We start from the raw sequence: 16,718 nt of genomic DNA on the forward strand, positions 1-16,718 counted from the left end.
TTTGTTTTTATATATGTGTATCGGTCTACTTTTTATAACAGACTTTAATTGCATCAAATGTCCAACTTTATTATACATTACTTAAAATACAATGCATGCCTCAACCCCATTCATTCACATTCATTCATACTTCATACTAAATCATATGACATAGCACTATATTTTACATATCACTGCTTGTGTTTCTTGGGACCATCATTGCAACATTTCAGTAATGTCAGTTCTCATTCAAATGGTCAGCATAGAGCAATTACACCCACTGGTGTCTTAGTCACAGTGCTGCAATGCTCCACCTGCACAATAGTTCTTCAAACCACTGTAGGTCTCTGGAGGTCTTAAAAAGTTACACACTGGTATGCTGTCCTTGTGTGTGCTGTTCAAACACAACGGTTGTCTCTTATTGGCATGTATCCTTATCACCAATGACCATACATCTCTGCAGGAACTACGATGAGGACACTCCACTTTCAGCTGCTAATTGCGCTGTTCCCATCCTCATAGAAAATGCAAGAGTGTGTTTCCACAACCACAGGAAGTGATATCCTAATGTCATCTCAATGATATTCTTCAATCCTCTTGCCACATATTATTACAAAAAGGTTTAAATAACTGTTGTTCCCCAGTACAGGACCGTATTTCAATTTCATCTTCATGCGGAACACCATATCCAGGAGAAAAACATGTCCAAATCCTGCCCCCTATGCTCCGGTGCATGACCGGATTACTTTGAAAATGAGACCATAGCCAGGTATAATGCTGCACTAGAATGAAATGTTTCTATTACAATATTAAGATAATCAACACAATAACCTTATTTCTGCAAATCAACACAATAACCTTATTTCCGCAAAACTTCAATTCTATAAGCTAGCAGAACATCTTTATAGATGTGACATACTATTCAAAACATGTTTTTTGACCGACACCAAATCCTTGAAGAATGCAAATGCTGTTGAACACAGATTCTATTCTGTTCTATTAAAGGGAATTACAATATTCTTCAAACTATTGTGAATTGCTTCATGTGTTCTTGTCTTAGGTCTACAATGTTAACTCGTTACCTTAGTTTCTTTCTTGTGCATTTCTTTGACGTCATCTGAAAGGCTGCTCCTCGGATCATTCTTAGTGTTGTAGTCAGATTCTGGCAGGACACGAACTTCTGGTTAGTCAGCATATCTTTTTACAAGTGTATTTGCCTTTTAATGTATCTGTTCTTTGGTATTGTATAATATGTTCGTTACTATTACTTATATAGTACAAAAACTTTACTAGTTTCCCACATTAGACTTCTGGTCTCATTTCCTACAAAGGACATTGGGTATTGTAATTGTTCTTTTAAATATCTCTGCAGCATTTGATTCTTTTGTACATTCTGTTCTATTAGATAGGCTTTGAATGTGTGGGATGGATGGCCCAAATGTAATTTAATGATTTTCATCTTATCTGCAAGAGAAGGGTACAGCAGATTCAAATTGAGGAGTTTTCAATATGGTATAATATTCAGTGAGGTGTGCCACAGGGATCATTGTTGTCATCAATGCTATTAATCTGGATTTGTCTATCTTGTGTGATGAGTTACACTTTTTTATTGTTTTTATGCCATTGATGTGATGTTACGTTTGCCTGTAGAGAAGACAAACACAACACCGAAAGGTGGTGGGATTTGATATATCGTCTTTCTGTGGTTACAATCAAAGTGGTTTACAAACTGGTTTACATACAGGCACTTATTTTGTACCTGGAGCAATGGAGGGTTAAGTGACTTGCCCAGAGTCACAAAGAGTCGTAATGGGAACTGAAACCAGCTTTGTAGGCTTTCAGGCCACTTCACTAACCACTAGGCTATTTCTCTTGCCATAGCAGCAAATGGCAGAGGGGCCCTTTTACTAAGCGGTGGTAAGCCCAATGTGGGCTTACCGCACACCAATCCAGAGCTACCGCTGGCCCAACGCAGGCACCAGCAGTAGTTTTGACCCCCAGTGCATGACATTTTCAGCACTAGCAGAAATATTTGAAAAATATTTCCACAAGGGTGTTACCACTGCCCAGTTGCTACCAGGTTGGCTCGGGAGCCCTTAACGCCACCTCAGTGGTTGGCAGTAAGTGCTCCCCACCCCCCCGCATGGCCATACAGTAAGCTCAATCTTACCATACGGCCATTTCTTTTTTCAGCCCTTTTACCCGCTGCAGTAAAAAGGGCCTCAGTGCGTGGCAAAAATGGCTGCTGCCGCTGGCGCAGGTCCGTTTTTACCGCAGCTTAGTAAAAGAGCCTCAATGTGCATTATGCCAGTGGTAAGATGATTACACCATAATAGTCTGAATGAATTATATGGTTGATTTACAACCTGTCCCAATTCACGAAGAAGTTAATCATATAGGAATTTTAATAGGGTGCATAGGTTTAATTGGTTTAGGATGCATATAACATGTGCGGTACAGTAAGCAGTGCATTTTTTGATCTGTGGACATTGCTTGGCTTATATAGATCTTGATAATTTTAGGACTATTTTGCACCAGTTGGTCCTTAGTTCTGTTGTCTATTTTCTTTATAGAATACTAGCTCAAGTGGCCAAAAATGTGCTTGCATTTAAAGTGCAATTACCTACACCTGTCCTATAGCTGGACTAAATGCCCGCACCTGGATGTTGGCACAAATTCATGCAAATGATAGAATGCTATAATTTACATGCATATCTGTGCACTCTGTCCATACCTCACCTATGCACATGCCCATAAGTAAAGTATGCACCATGAAATCATGCTGCGTACTTTTACGCTAGTCGGTATTCTATAAGTTGTCACTTAGGCATGTAAATGCACTACCGCACCCAACTAACATAAGCAAATGGCCTCACATATTGCTAAAACAATTTCCTGGGGGGGAGGTGACACTCCTTCCTAAAACAGTCTACCAACAAAGTACCAGCAGCAGACCTGCCATCAACTCAAGCCACAGCAGTTTCTCTGAGGTGTACATACTGTCCGATATGGTGGTAGTTCCCGAAAAAGCTGGGGACACCACCATCTCTTCCAATTGAGCAGTACATGCAGACTGTCAGCATCAGGGAGTCTGATTGGGCCAATTCAGATGTGGACAAACTTTCGGGTTGCACCCTGCAGAAGCGACATCAAATGCCCGACTCCTCCACACTATGCCTGCTGTATGACTGGCACTGGCAAGGTTGAGCCGCAGTCCTGAGGGAAAGATTAAACTGTTCCTCTTAAGCTTGATGCTACTGCTTTTTCTCCCTTACAGGGTCAAAATAGTGTCCTGCCAAAGACTCAGACAGAACTTGGGATCTTCCCTGTACAAGACAGACTATTGCTAATATCTTTTTTTTGTTGTTGTTTTCAAAGTGTTTGCTGTAGGTGAGCACTTACTGGCACTCCAGGACTTCCCCTCAGACAGGAAGGGAAGACTGTCCAAGGCACACACTGCTCCTGAGAGGATCCCCAACCAGAGGGCTTCAGGAAGATGGAGAGGTACTCAGCAACCCAAGTACAGCAGCCCTAGGGCACAGCCTAAAAAGACCCTTTGCCCCCATCAGAAAGCAGAGTGCCTTTAGTAATGAAGTTTGGGATTCACTGGTAAAATTCTATGAAGCATCTTCTTCTACTTCAAATATGAATAATGTAATATGATGTGCTAGGTTTTGTTTGTTTATATCATTTAATTATGCAATGTTAAAAAGACTGAACTCAATTTCTTTCCTGTTTTTTATTTTTATTTTTAACAATAGTCTCTAACTATTTGGCCTACCTGCTCTGATCAGAGTGCATAGGCTTAACCACATCTGCCATCTGCTGGAGAATGAAAAATATTGACTGTCTGGGGGTGCACATGACAGATATAGAACTCCCTAAAGTTCAGTGTTCTCAGTCTCCATCTGCTGGTAGGTGTGCATAACCCAATTATCTGGACTGGTCTGGAGGGATGATAAGGAAACCATGATTTATGACAGTGGTTCCCAAACCTAGTCCTGGAGGCATCCCAGTCAGTCATGTTGTCAGTATATCCACAATGAATATTCATGAGAGAGATTTGTGTGCACTGTTTCTACTGCCTGCAAATCTCTCTCATGAATATTCATTGTGGATATCCTGAAAACCTGACTCGCTGGGGTGCCTCCAGGACCAGGTTTGGGAACCACTGATTTAGGCTCTTTCCTGCCACCTAAAACTATGCAGCTCCTTATACAATTACCAACATGGTACTCCCAAGGCTCATAGCCTTCACTGAGGTTGCCTCTTATGTGAATACATATAAACTGAAGTTCTGAATTGCACGGACCGAACCTTAGAATAAATTATCAGAATACTTGAGATATAAAAAAGAATTTGTGTGACTTTTGAAAGAAAATCAAAGCATTTCATTTCTCTATAGATTTTATTAATTAGGGCATGATTTTTCCTTTCCCCATCCCCCCCAAATAGATGAGTGAGCTTTCTAGTGTATTTGACTTATTTTTTATGTTTATATTAGTATGAGCATTGTTATTTATGGGTATTATGATTAAGTCATACGTTTTTATGTAATCCACCTAGAACTTACTCAAGTGGCAGACTAGAAATATTCTGAAACAAATATATAAAACACAGAAATAAATAAATAAATACATAAATATAAGCTATCATTAATGTGCACCATTAGAACAGCTGGCATTTGATCCCCTGGCTTACATAGAGATGGATACTTATGCTGGGGTCCAAGAGAAGGAAAGACTGCCTAAGTTAAACCAAAGTAAAAAGCATGATAATTAAAATCAACAAGGCCACAATCGACTAGATTCTATATATCACGCCTAAAAATTGGATGCCAAAATGAAATTCGCTTAAGCATATTCTATAAAGTACACCTTCATTTAGGCACACTTTATAGAATAAGCCTAAATTCCTTGTGGTTTATAGAATACGCCAAGCACTGGTCCACGCGACAAAATTTAGTCATGACAAATTATGTCACGTAAAACCTGATGTAAATCCCAATGCCTAAATTAGGCATGGAGCAGGTTTATTCTATAACAATGCACACAGATTTTAGATATGCCCATGACATGCCCATTTCACGTCCATGGCCACACCCCCTTTTCACTATGCAACTTAGAATTTACGTGCACCACGTTACAGAATATGCTTAGCAAGTATTATACGTAAATTCTAATTAATTCCAATTAGTTCTGATAATTGGCTGTTAACATCCAATTATCAACACTGATTAATCAATTAGCTTCTGTACATTGTTATGGAATATGCTTTGATTTCCGTGTGGAAATCTCAGCGCGATATACAGAATCCCAGGGAATGTGCCTAAAAGGAACCAAATATTGTTATTACAAAAATAACAGGATACAGTATTTTGCAACAATAAGGGCACAATGCCAGAAAAAAGGGGGAAAGATAACTCCTCCATGGAAACAGAGAAGGAAAAACAGAATCACTACATGCTGTAGTGTCATTGAAAAGTAAGTAACTCAGAGGATCAAGATCAGTAAAGAGAACAGGAAAGATTTGAAACATCAGGCTGAAACATCCTGTACTAACAGAAGACCCTAAATTCATACCCTCCAAAAACAAACTGCAGCAGCAGAAGCAGAAAATCTGCAAGGCTATGAAGAAAGAAGAAAAAGATATCAAGTTATGTGTGTGAGTTTAAAGTAACTGTACAGAGAACTGGAGAAGAACTTACTGCATTAAAATACCACCAACCAAAGCTGGAAAAAATGTATTCAAGGACCCCATAGAGCAGAAATAAAGAAGCAGAAAGGCCGTCCAGCATACAGGAGAATTTGGAGAAGGCAAATATATATAGTGGCCTCAAGTAGCAAAAAAAAGAGCTCTGACCAGGTTTGAACAAAGCCTAAAACTGGAGGATCCCTGCCCAGATGAAGTGCCCAACTTTTGGTCCAAACAGTTAAATTTTCTTGGAGATATAGAAAACTGCAAAGATCAGTCAGTCAGACCTAACCACAATGACTAATAACAGGAAGAACACTCATCATGCCAAAGAGAGACCCAAGTAACCTCCCCAAAACTATAAACCAAAAACGTATTTACTTAGAATCTGTAAGTTGTTCACTGTAATTTATAGCAACAGAATTTACAATCATATTGACTCTAATAACATAATGGCAATAGAATAAAAGGACAAGAAATGAGCATATGGAGTGGAGGAGTGGCCTAGTGGTTAGGGTGGTGGACTTTGTTCTGGGGAACTGAGGAAGTGAGTTAGATTCCCAGCACAGGCAGCTCCTTGTGACTCTGGGCAGTCACTTAACCCTCCATTGCTCCATGTAAGCCACATTGAGCCTGCCATGAGTGGGAAAGTGCGGGGTACAAATGTAACAAAAAAAATAAAAAAATAAGAATATCCATACTGGGTCAGACCAATGTTCCATCTAGCCCAGTATCCTGCTTCCAACAGTGGCCAATTCAGGTCACAAGTACCTGGTAGAAACCCAATTAGTAGTAACCTTCCATGTTACCAATCCTGGGGCAAGCAGTAGTTTTCCCATGTCCATTTCAATAGCAAACTATGGACTTTTCCTCCAGGAACTTGTCCAAACCTTTTCTAAACCCAGATATGCTAACCGCTGTTACCACATCCTCCGACAATGAGTTCCAGAGCTTAATTATTCTTTGAGTGAAAAAATATTTCCTCCTATTTGTTTCAAAAGTATTTCCATATAATTTCAATTGAGTGTCCCCTGGTCTTTGTACTTTTTGAAGGAGCGAAAAATCGATTCACTTCTACCTGCTCTACACCACTCAGGATTTTATAGACCTCAATCATATCGTGAATCATATGCTGAATAAAGTCATCACGGTCAGCTACTATAAGAACATATTGATTCCATCCCACACTTTGGATAATAAAATACCTTAAAATATGGCTTTGGTCCATAACCTGGGTGTGCGGCATGACCCACCTGCATTCAAGTAGCACACTCTTTTTTGATCTGCTGCCTGCTCCTGCCTTGTCTGGCCTCCACCTGCGTGCTGTCAGGGAGCATATATGGCATTCTGTGTGGTCCAAATGCCACTCATAAAATAGATAATATCTCCATGTATTTTGGCAAGTTATCTTTGAATTCAAGCATGACATTGAGTTTAGGGGGTGGGGGTCATGTACCAACTAAAAGCTGTTTTAGAGGGCATTTTATAATTTGTGGCTAAGAGCTGCAGCAACCACCTAAACCAATAGTATTTACAACTTGTCAGCCAGATTTAGTTATCCATGAGGATAATTTCACCAATGTACAGTATCACCACCTTTGATGCCACCCAGGGTAGTGATATAAAGCACTACCCCATCTGTTCCATGGTGACTTGTGGCTGATGATGAGAGATTCATGGCTCCTTGCCAGCCACTTCACTGAGGGAAGGGCACCAGGGGGGTGGGGTAGAGGTGGTCAGCTTTCATGACAGACTTTCCCTGTCCTACAGACAGTGTTGCACAGTAACTAAGTAAAAGTACTAGTTACTATACTTAAGTAAAAGTTTTGTCATGTTTACTTGTAAAGGAGTGTGGAAACATTTGATACTTTTACTAAAGTGATAATTTTACCAATTTTTACTATTTTTACTTAGTTACAAATGATGCTTGTAATTAAAAGTAAAATATTAAAACAGAAGCAGATGTAAATAACAATTACTCAGTGAACCAAATGAAGCAGCAATAACTGGAACTGGATTTTGCTAATGCAAACCTCCTCATACAAGCAACAGTACATCATCTCATCTTAAAATCTTCTGTTCAGAGAATACAGCTTCTGAGAACAATGGAGCTGACTGTGTTTATTGACCTGGTAACTGGTCTCCAGCCAAACTGAACAGTGATGAGTCGGGTCACTTTGAAGAGGAGATGAAGCTGAAACTGGCTGCAATTCTTGGTGAACAGACATGTTTCTACCACAAAAGGCTGCTGGGCATCCCGTGGGAAATTTTACATCAGGGTGACTGTCCAGTGGATTGATAAGAGTCTACTTATCTGGCTTTAAGAAGATTGAAGGATTCACATGTATTTGATGTTTTTGCATCAGTTTTCGAAGACATTCATATAGAGTTTGCTATCATATAAAAAATTGTTAGAACAACAACGATTCCAACTTTGTGAAAGCCTTCTCATAATTAGACTTCATAATAAGGAAGATAAATATGAAGATGCAATTGATGAAATAGACAGCACTACTTCTAATGCAGATGGCGTATGACGTAATGCAGCTTTAAAGGGCGGCCATTTTGCATACTAGCGTGTCTCTTATGCTCTACCACAGCAGAGATAATAACGGAGACCACAGACCCTGAGGCAGGTCAATGAAATGCTGGCCATCGTTGGTCGTGGTCAGAATCCAGAATCCAAGGTGGTAGAAAGACCCCAAGACTCGTATCAGAAATAGCGAGCCGTGAAAAAAGAAGCAACAAGCGACAACATAAGCTAAGTACAAGTTTAGCAACTTAAGCAATCTAAAAGATTTATTAGGATCACTCATTTATTACAACTCTAAAAAGAAGTTTTTGCTGATGATGAAGCAGCCCAGCCCCCGAGGCTAAAGTAGAGCTGGGGGCTTCTCGAGGCTTTTCCTCATTAAAAAACGAGCAAGGCTGAAACCAAGACCGGTTCAGTTTATCATACTTGTATTATAGATTTTCCCATTCTTCTAGATGTTAATGATGATGGTAAAACATTCTTTGCTATATGGAAGTCAAGTGTTTCAGAGAGAGGTTCAATACCTGCAGACCCAGTCAGAAGATATCAGCAACATTACAGCCTGGTCTAATTTGAAGAAACTTTATTCAACTGAACACTCCTCTTCCTGCTGTGCTGTTATTGAGCAGCATCTTTAGCAGTGCATCCAAATAAGTGACAGTCATTTTCAAAATTTAGTTTTACTAAAAGGCAGTGGATTAAATTGTAGAGCAATAAAGTTGTTGGGATAAAAATCTTAACAATAACTTTTTTTACTTCAGTGTTCTTTTACTTAAGCATTAAAATATGTATGCATGTTTACTTTTACTTAAGTACTTTAACCTAGTATTTTGAATACGCTGTTTCATCGAAAGGGAAATCATCTGTTTATCCGTTAGAACTTTCGGGCTCATTTTCGAAAGAGAAGGACGCCCATCTTTTGACACAAATTGGAAGATCCTTCTCACAGAAATGTCCAAATCGGTATAATCGAAAGCTGATTTTGGACGTCCCCAACTGCACTCCATCGCAGGGACAGCCAAAGTTCAAGTGGGCATGTTGGAGGCGTAGCGAAGGTGGAAGTTGGGCATGCCTAACACTTGGACGTCCTTGACCCAAAATGGAAAAAAACAAGGACGTCCCTGACAAGCACTTGGACGTTTTCAGCTGGACCTGTTTTTCTTATGACTAAGGCACAAAAAGGTGCCCGAAATGACTGGATGACCACTGGAGAGAATCGGGGATGACCTCCCGTTACTCCACCAGTGGTCACTAACCCCCTGCCACCCGAAACAAACATCATTAAAAATATTTTGTGCCAGCCTCAGATGTCATACTCAGGTCCATGACAGCAGTATGCAGATCCCTGGAGTAGTTTTAGTGGGTGTAGTGCATTTCAGACAGGCAGACCCAGGCCCACCCCCCCACCTGTTACATTTATGGAGGAAACAGTGAGCCCTACAAAACACACTACAAACCCACTGTATCCACATCTAGGTGCTCCCCTTCACCTGTAAAGGCTATGGTAGTGGTCTACATTTGTGGGTAGTGGGTTTTGGGGGACTCAGCACACAAGGTAAGGGAGCTATGTTCCTGGGAGCAATTTAGGAAGTCCACTGCAGTGCTCCCTAGGGTGCCCGGTTGTTGTCCTGGCATGTCAGGGGGACCAGTGCACTAGAAATGCTGGCTCCTCCCATGACCAAATGGCTTGCATTTGGTCGTTTCTGAGATGGACGTCCTTGGTTTTGATTATCGTCGAAAATCAGAAACTTCCATGTCTAGCGACAACCAAATCTAGGGACGACCAAATTTAAGGATTTGGACGTCCCTGACAGTATTTTTGAAATGAAAGATGGACGTCCATCTTGTTTCAAAAATACAGATTTCCCCGTCCCTGGATCGGGACGTTTTGCGAGGACGTCCAAATCAAAACTTGGACGTCCCTTTTGAAAATGCCCCCTTTGTCATCTCTCCATTGTAAAATCTTTCAAAAGTACAATAGTTAGCTTCTTAGCTGTTATAAGTATAAAATGGGCTTCTTAGCATTTAGCATGCACTAATTTCATTAGTATGCACTAAGCTATAGTAAAAGGGCCCCATCCTATATAATAATTCTCACCTCCAACATTTTGTCTTGCTGCCTGTGTTCATGGCTGAGTTGGTCTGCTAGGTTCCGAAGCCAGGCTGACGTCACCTTCACAGTATGATGTCCACACGGCGAGTTGGCTGCCTTCCCTTTTCTTCGCTCTCAGCTCCTCCGAGTTCCACACTCCCCTCCCTCTCGCTCTCCGAGTTCCAGACCCCACCTCCCTCCCTCCCTCCCAGTTCCAGACCCCCCTCTGAGTTCCTGACACCTGGACCCCCCTGCTGCGACCCTCTCGACCCCCCTTCCCGCCGCCAACCCTGCCCCGCCGCCGTCACGTACCTGTGCTGGCGGGGGACCCCAACCCTCGCCAGCCGAAGTCCTCTTCGGCTGTGCGGCATTGCTTGCTGAATGATCTAATCAAGTTTCTGTGAGTCAGATGCACGCATAGAAATGGATTCAAACTTGATCATATCATTCGTCATTCGTCAACGCCGTGCAGAGAAGAAGAGGACTTTGGCTGGCGGGGTTTGGGGTCCCCCGCCAGCACAGGTACGCGACGGCAGTGGGGCAGGGTTGGCGGCAGGAAGGGGGGCCCAGAGAGGGTCGCGACAGGGGGGTCCAGGGGTCAGGAACTCAGAGGGGGGTCTTGAAATCGGAGGGAGGGAGGCTCTGGAACTTGGACAGCGAGAGGGAGGGAGGGGGGTCTGGAACTCTGAGGGGGGGGTTTGGAACTCGGAGGGAGAGAGAGAGAGTGAGGGGCCTGCAACTCGCAGGAGAGGGGGGGCCTGGAACTCACAAGAGAGGGGGGCCTGGAACTCGCAGGAGAGGGGAGGGAGGGGGCATGGAACTCCCAGGGGAGGGATGGGGGAATGCACCACCTGTAAAAAAAAAAAAAACACCCCCAATCAAGCCCATAGAGAAGACCTGGAAACTTGTGGACAAAGTGGTGAGTTGCAGGGGAGTGGGAGAGGGGAGGGAGGACGGCCTGGAAATCGGAGGGGAGGAAAGGGGGCCTTGGGACTCGGAGGGGAGGGAGGGGGGCGTGGGACTCGGAGGGGACAGAGGGAGAGAGCGAGGGAGGGTGGGGGTTAACCTTGCTAGAGCCCATTTCATTTCATACAGAAACGGGCCTTTTGTACTAGTACCTAATAAATCATTGAATGAAGTTTTTATTTTTAACCTGATGTTTTGAAAAAGGCTGAGGTCTATTGTCTGCTTAAATGTGGTACACCTGATCCTCTGTCTACTGATAGCTACAGACCAATTCCTTCATTACATTCTTAGCTAAAGTTATTGAAAAATTGGTTTATGGCCAGTTCATTCTAATAACATCTTGTACAGTCATCAGTTTGGTTTCTGTGCACATTATGATACTGAGACACTATTGATTTCTGTGCTAGATATTGTCAAAACTAGCTTTGGCAAAGGTCTTTCTTATCTACTAATTACTGGATGTCTCTGCTACATTTTTTTCTGTAAACCATGTCATTTTACTTAAATGGCTTGAGTCTCTTGGAATAAGAGGTGTGGTTTTGGCTTGGTTTTCCTCTTTCCTAGCAGATAGGTATTTGAATGTAGTCTGGAGTGCCTCAAGGTTCAGCTTGCTCAGCCATGTTGTTTAATTTATACATGCTTCGTTTTTGTAGGCTTTTTGAATGCTTTGTTTTACAATACAAATTATATTTAGATGATAATCAGTTTTGTTTCAGTATTGAAAAATCTTTAGCGGAAAGTCTGGACTATTTGAAATTTTGCTTGCTGTCAATGTATACGTGGATGAAGGCAAATCATTTAAAACTGAATATGACTAAAACTCAGGTCTTGTTGTTATCTAATCACCCTTTGCCCAATTTTCTCACTCTTTGGTGGTTGATGACATTATTATATCCATTGTCCATGAAATTTGATACATTGGTGTGATCCTAGATCCTTCTTAACCAATGAAGGCTTACGTTAAGAAGATAGTGCAGATTTTTCATAGACTGCAAATGATATGTCACCTAAAAGATTATTTGAGCCCTTACAATTTTATAACTGTTGTACAGAGAAGGGCATTTTTGATAAATCTGACTTTTCACATTTTACTCTAAACGTCTCAGTTTTGAATAGGAAATATAGCCATTTTCACCAAAATGTTTATCCTTTTTGTTTTGAAAATAGCCATTTGCTAGATGTTTTGTGCTCAGTGTGTCTTTTTGGTCCATTTATGAAAAAAAAAAGTCCAAGTGAAAAACACACAAAATGAAACCATTGGGATATAGAAGGAGCCAGCATTCTTAGTAGACTGGCCACATTGACATCCCAGCAGAGCAGTAGGGCACCCAAAACCCACTACCCCCAACTGTACACTACTACCATAGCCCTTACGAGTGAAGGGGGTACCTATATGTGGTACAGTGGGTTTCTGGTGAGTTTTGGAGGGCTCACAGTTTCCACCACAAGTGTAAGTGGTAGGGAGAGGTATGGGCCTGGGTCTACCTGTCTGCAGTGCACTGTACCCACCACTAGACTACTCCAGGGATGTGCATACTGTTCTAATGGACCTGAGTTTAACATCTGAGGCTGGCATAGAGGCTGGTAGGTAATGTTTTTAATCACATTTTTTTGGGGGGTGGGAGGGAGTTAGTGACCACTGGGGTAGTAAGGGGGGTCATCCCTGATTCCCTCCAGTGGTCATCTGGTCATTTAGGGCACCTTCTTGTGCCTTATTCATTATAAAAACAGGTCTAGCTCAAAATGTCTTAGTTTTAGTCCTGGATGGTTTGTTTTGTTCCATTATGGAAAACGTCCAAGTGTTAGGAACACCCAGATCCCGCCCTTAACATGCCCCTAACATGCTCCCATGATCTGAAAGTACTTCTGATAGACTTCATAGAAAAAGGTCTTAAAAATTGGTTTTGAAAATACCAATTTGGATGTTTTGTGAGAAAAACATCCAAATACAGATTTATGCCACTTTTTGGATGTTTTTCCCTTTTGAAAATGAGCTCCATAGTAACACAGTAAATGACAGGAGATAAAGACCTACACGGTCCTTCCAGTCTGACACAAAAAGGTCCCCGAACTGACCAGATGACCTCCTGAGAGAGATTTGGGCGTCCCCACCATATTATCAAAATGAAAGATGACGCCCATCTTGTTTCAAAATACAGGTTTCCCCGCCCCTTCGCCGGGATGTCCTGCGAGGACGTCCTCAGGAACACTTGGGCGCCCCTTTCGATTTGCCCATCTATGCCATACTTTATAATGTTTTTGAATATTTTTACTGCTGTAATTGCCTATTGCTCGTGTTTGATCTATTTTTACTGTACACCGCCTTGGGTGAATTCCTTCAAAGAGGCGGTAAATAAATCCTAATAAATAAATACATGAGATCGTAGTAAAGTGGTATAAAATACACACTTAATCTTCATCTATCTTTTGCTATTTGCAGGTCACAGACTATAGAAGTCCATCCAGCATTGGCCTTAGCTCCCTAATCCACACCCGTCTTTTGCCATTTATGGGGCACAGATGGTAGAAGTCAGTCTGGCACTGGCCGTTCCCAACTACTCTTGTCCAACATAATATCTCAACAGCCATGTTTTGTTTCTGTCCTCCTATATAGCCAACCCTTGTGCTTATCCCATGCATTTGTGAAATTCTTCAATGATTTTGACTCCACCGTCTCTACAGGAAGAGTGTTCCAGGCATCCATTACCATCTCTGTGGAAAAGTACTTCCTTACATTATCCCTACGTCTGCCACCCTGCAACCTCATATCCTGTAGTTCTGGGTTATTCCAAGCAACCTTGATTGGCCATTGCTGGAGACAGGATGTTGGACTCTGGGTCCCCTTGATCTGCCGTAGCATGGTATTTCTTGGGTTTTATATCATATGTTCTTTGGTATGCATTCTTCAATATATCTAATCCTTTAATCTGTCAAACCTAATAGAAATGAATACAAATAATCTCACCTGTTATGGAGGTATATAAACTATTCCTGAAGATCCATTCTGGGATGTCTCCTGTTTTGATGCAATCCAGTACTATTTTCTCATGTTCTGCATATTCTGAATTACTCTTAGTATTTACAGTACTTCTGAAAAAGATCACAGCAACCCGTTTGTTGGACTCAGAAAACAGAGAAGAAATCATCATGATGGCTTCCTCATACATTTTATGTCAAGCTGTAATGCTGCTGTGGGTGATCTTTTCATCAAGATGGTTAATAAATCGCAACAAACAAACATGCACTTAGATATTAGGGAAAATGTACAATGCATAGGAGTTTCAGTGCTGAGAGAGGAGGCTGCTGAAAGGATGGAAAATCCCAGACTGACTATGCGGCTTAGTAAAAGGGCCCCACAATTCACATTGTTTTTGTGATATCGGTAGTGTGTCTGAAAATTCTGATACCTTTTGTTTCCATCCCCCCCCCCCTTTCCTATCGAAAATTGGAGTTCTCCCTCTTCTTCCCTACTGTGTGTTGTCGTCTAATAGTCTAGCCTATCTTTGATTTTAGACTGTATGCTGCCTAGATGGTACTTGCCATTAGGCTGGAGAGTAAATTTTAATAAAAACTTGAAACCTGAAACTTGTGGTACTGAATATCAGCAGTGCTAGGATAGCTTCCAACAGCTGCCAAAGATCCTGATATACTGTGCTGGTGCTTGGATATGGCCTGACGCTGAATATCCAGGTCTTGTTTGGCTGGTGCTGGGCAATGTTTAAAAGAACACTTCCTACTGCTGGCTGAATATTGGATGGAATTGGTACATTTCTCTAGCAGAACAAGGAAAACACTGGAGAAGACCAAAAAGTCTCATGCCAAAGATTCAAGACATTCTTTATCGTGAGCTCGCTTGTTGAGATGCAGTTGTGAGATATTGAAAAAGTTTTAGGTTTCCCAATAGAACATTTAATGATGTATATTTTTGTATTGACCACTGATCTTCTAGACTCCTGGTGCAGGACATCTAGGCCGAAATTTGATTTGCTTTGAGTTGGTGAAGGTCTAAATAAAGTTTGATTTTGACACCTTTGGCGTGAGACTTCTGTTTTTGGTCCCCCTCCACTGTTTCCTTGTTCTGTGTGGTACCTGCGGAGGGCAGTTCTTCTGTTGTTGTTTTTTTTTTTTTTGTTTCGTTACTTTTCTCTAGTACACAGTACCTGTCATAGTCCGAAGGCACATTCCCTGCAGTTGTTTCATAGGAGAAAATGTCAAATGTTTTCTTCAAATCAGCTAGTTCAGCATCATTCTTCTTGCAAAGATGGTTGACAAACTGCTGTACCTCAGGTACTTCACAGTATATAAGATGAATCTAAGAGATTAAAAGGCAGATTGCACTACAATGGCTGCTGATCAGGTAGTTAGATATGCCCTGATTTTCAAGATATGTTCCAGCTCTACAGTAAAACACTTTCATATGCCTTTATAGTTGTATTCCTTAGACTGACTGCCAGCAGTGTGGTTGGTTCAATCTAAAACGTTAATTATATCAGTAAAATTCTGAGGTGTAGCATTACTATTAGGGATGTGCATGGCAAAAAAAACCCCAATATCTGTTCATTTGGCTTCTTTTCTGGTTTTAAGTGTTTTTTTTTTATTGTTTCACACATTTGTTTTAACAAATATTCTAACATGTTACAATACTTTTAATGCATACAAATTAATTGTAAATGTGCCAGTTTGTAGGCACCTAAACTGAATGTACAATAAAACATGCAAATCCCTAGCTCCTGTAGAATTAAAAATAATTTTGTTGTCTCAGGTCAGTTCACTTTTGCTACATTCACTGGACTCTGTGTTACTATACATGTAAGTCTTCTAGATTTAGATATACCCAGCTGAATATCACATGCCATTGGGCATTATGAGTAACTGATAAAAGACTTCAGAATCCCTTGTTGCTGGATATCTGACTAGGGAAAGATTTGCCCTTTTGGGTTGATCTGCTGAGAAGGTTGATTTTAATTATGTTTTTGCTTTTAAATCCTGGGAGCAGCGAGGGCAGGATAGATTGGGAATCAATCCTGCATGGACCCCCACTAGACCCCAGGGATAATGTAAGGTAGGCCCAAAGGGGCCCTTCTGATAGTTGGGAAGGGTCCTTCCAATTGGTGTGTGTGTGGGGGGGGGGGATACTTCCAGTGAGGGTATTTCTGCTTGGGGGGGGGGGGGGGTACTTCCAGTAGGGAGGCTTTTGCTTTGGGAGGGCTTGATTTGGGGCCATGTAGGGAGGGATGCTCAGCTATTTGGGGGGGGGGGGGGTAGTTAGACTGGAAGTGAATGATGGGGGCAGAAAAATTTAGCCATGACCAGCATGTTAGAAGATGACCTGAGAGCATCAGGTTTGGCAGCCCAAGGTTCCTAGGCTAATGGAATAACACTGTTTGTGAGGTGGCTTACAATCAGGATTATTCATTTCCCATGGTAGTCAGCAACATGTGGAACCACAGGTTG

General features: G+C 41.6%; 1 long non-coding RNA gene across 1 annotated transcript in view; it reads left to right on the forward strand.

The window, feature by feature from the left end:
- The window catches only part of LOC115462372, a 62,033-nt gene extending 58,557 nt beyond the window's left edge, over positions 1-3,476 (forward strand). Inside the window, exon 3 of the long non-coding RNA XR_003940835.1 lies at positions 3,358-3,476. This is a non-coding gene — a long non-coding RNA (uncharacterized LOC115462372). The remainder of the gene's footprint in view (positions 1-3,357) is intronic.
- The last annotated feature ends 13,242 nt before the right edge of the window (positions 3,477-16,718 follow it).

Source organism: Microcaecilia unicolor, chromosome 2, assembly GCF_901765095.1.
Source record: "Microcaecilia unicolor chromosome 2, aMicUni1.1, whole genome shotgun sequence".
NCBI lineage: Eukaryota > Metazoa > Chordata > Amphibia > Gymnophiona > Siphonopidae > Microcaecilia > Microcaecilia unicolor.